At 41.3% G+C, this 2,500-nt stretch overlaps 1 protein-coding gene across 2 annotated transcripts in view; it reads right to left on the bottom strand.

Moving 5' to 3' along the window:
• fat2 (FAT atypical cadherin 2) overlaps window positions 1–2,500 on the bottom strand; it is a 72,811-nt gene that overhangs the window by 69,657 nt on the left and 654 nt on the right. The gene's annotated exons all lie outside the window — the stretch shown is intronic.

Below are 2,500 nucleotides of genomic sequence, written 5' to 3'. Positions count from 1 at the left end.
AAGAAATGTGACGCAAATGATGCTACAATTTTGAGTTCTCAACTATGGTGTCACAAGCACTTGTGGGATTTTGAACACATTTGAGCAAATTTCCAGAAGAACTGGGGGGGGGGGTGCACTTACTCCTCAAAAGGTAATGGGTCTCAACAAATGAGAATTTTCAAATTAATGTTTCTTCAAAATGGTCCAAATTAGTAGCCAGTCTGCAATAACAGTATCTAAGTCTTTTTTTTATTAGTCTCATTATCGACAGTGTTTCTTTTCATTATGGAAATAGGTACCACCAAGTACTCACAATGAACAACTCAAATGTGTAATATTGATCAGTCTGAAGTTCCCCTTGGCTTTAAATGTTGTATGTAGGCCTACCGTACGGGGGGTAGGGGTGGGGGTCCAAGGCAGAGGGCTGAGTGTCTGTTGCCCCATCTAAATTGGTGTCTGGTAATGGTTATATGGGCCTGGGGTCAGATTTAGACCTCTCTCCACCCTTTGCCAAGGGGAAGCCATTAGCCCAATTACTGGGAGTGGTCTTCAGAATAGACTGGAGGCACAAATGGCTTAATCCACATTCATTGAGGTAAAGGCGGTATCCACAGAGGATGTGAGTTTAAATGGATGGTATGACTTCTGGCCACACACCTTTCGAGTTCACCATAACTAACTTGCACACACACTCACACACGCACGCACACACGCAGGCACGCACGCACGCACGCACACGCACACACACAAACACACACCAGTATTCAGATACTTTGGCCTAGAGGTTTCAAGATAGTCATTAGTTGTTGAAATTTTTGGAACGCTTTGTGACACAAAATGTTTCAAATCCAATTAATGTTTGAACTTACACTGATATATAAAAGCTATTTTAGCTATTTTAATGCTGCAAATTGTCAGATTTTCCCTAACTATTTTTAAATCACTTCTTCTCAAAACTTCTCAGTTATTTTTTTCAAAAGACTTTCCTCACTTTCATAATATGTCCATTTAACAGCCAAACACACAGTGTACTAGGAATTGACTAGGATTCTGCTGAGTCTGCGGAGTCTTTCATTTACAATTTTCTCCAATTGAAGAGTTCAGATGCAAAACCCCCTAACTCCATTTCTGAAGACCTGCACTTCTATATTTTTAGAGAACCCCGTTGTTGGTTTGGTTTACATTCATGTACTTGACAATATATATAAATTGTTATATTACATAAATAAAATAAAAAATATGCATAGACAGCTTTGTATTAAATAAAAATGAATTAAGATTAGTTTCTGAAAAGGCACTTAGGGGGTTTTGCATCTGAACTCTCCAATTGTTTTACATTTGTCTCAGTGTCAGCTTCATCAAAATTTCAGTGTGTCTAACACATATTTGACTGCAGCAATTTTCATACTTCTAAACCATTTGTCTTATCAAACACAATCATTCAGACTCACAATTATGCACAAGAAATGCAAATGGTGGGCAGTGCAGTCATAGGGAAGCGGTTAGGGCATCAGACTTTTAGCCCAAACTTTGCCGGTTCGAGTCCCAACCTGACAGATTGGTTGGGGGGACTAATTAATCAGTGAGGTACCCTGAGCATGGTACCGTCCCGCCGCACTGCTCCCTTGGGGCGCCACTGGGGGTTGCCCCCTTGCATGGGTGAGGTATAAATGCAATGTCGTTGTGTGCTGTGTACTGTGGAGTTCTGTATCACAATGACAATGGCAGTTGGAGTTTCCCAGTTGGGCTTTTGGCTTTCAAATAGCTTAAAAATAAATCACATAAAATCTATCCTTTCCCTCGCAGTTTGGTATAGCCAACTGTTATGTAATGTAGGCCTACACTGTGTAAATTGCTTAATGTATTTGCACGCTTCTGAAAATACAGTAGATGGATGTTTTCCACATGGCTGTGCCAATGAATGGAATTTTATACCTGTTTTAAGTCAAGTAAAATACAAATGCTAATCAAAAGATGTCTATAACAGCACAACATTTTAGAAGAGAAGATGCATTCAATAAACCAAATACTCAAAGCCATGAGGGAAAATAACACAACAAATCACTTTCAGGAAATCCTGTATGGTTATGTTACCCTCACTCTGTGTGTACACATCATACAGTCTTCCACTGCAGAAAAGGTCAATATTTATAACTTGACTTATGTGTGGGTCAGTCAGTGCAAAATAGAAAAACAGTTTGGTTCCCCAAAAAGTCTGTGGTTGGTGCAAATGTTGTATCAGTGGCCATGGCACTATTGAGACGGTTGAGAAATGATTGCTAAAGCTACATTGAGACATCCATAGCACCCATCATGCACGCACGCACACACGCATGCATGCACGCACACTCGCACGCACGCACACACGCATGCATGCACGCACACTCGCACGCACACACGCACGCACGCACGCATGCGCACACACACACACTCACACACACACACACACATACACACACACATACACGCACACACACACATGCATGCGCACATGCACGCACGCGCACATGCACACATG

The sequence above is a fragment of the Engraulis encrasicolus genome, chromosome 23 (genome assembly GCF_034702125.1).
Source record: "Engraulis encrasicolus isolate BLACKSEA-1 chromosome 23, IST_EnEncr_1.0, whole genome shotgun sequence".
In the NCBI taxonomy this organism is placed as follows: Eukaryota; Metazoa; Chordata; class Actinopteri; order Clupeiformes; family Engraulidae; genus Engraulis; species Engraulis encrasicolus.
This window is presented reverse-complemented; position numbering and strand designations above follow the sequence as displayed.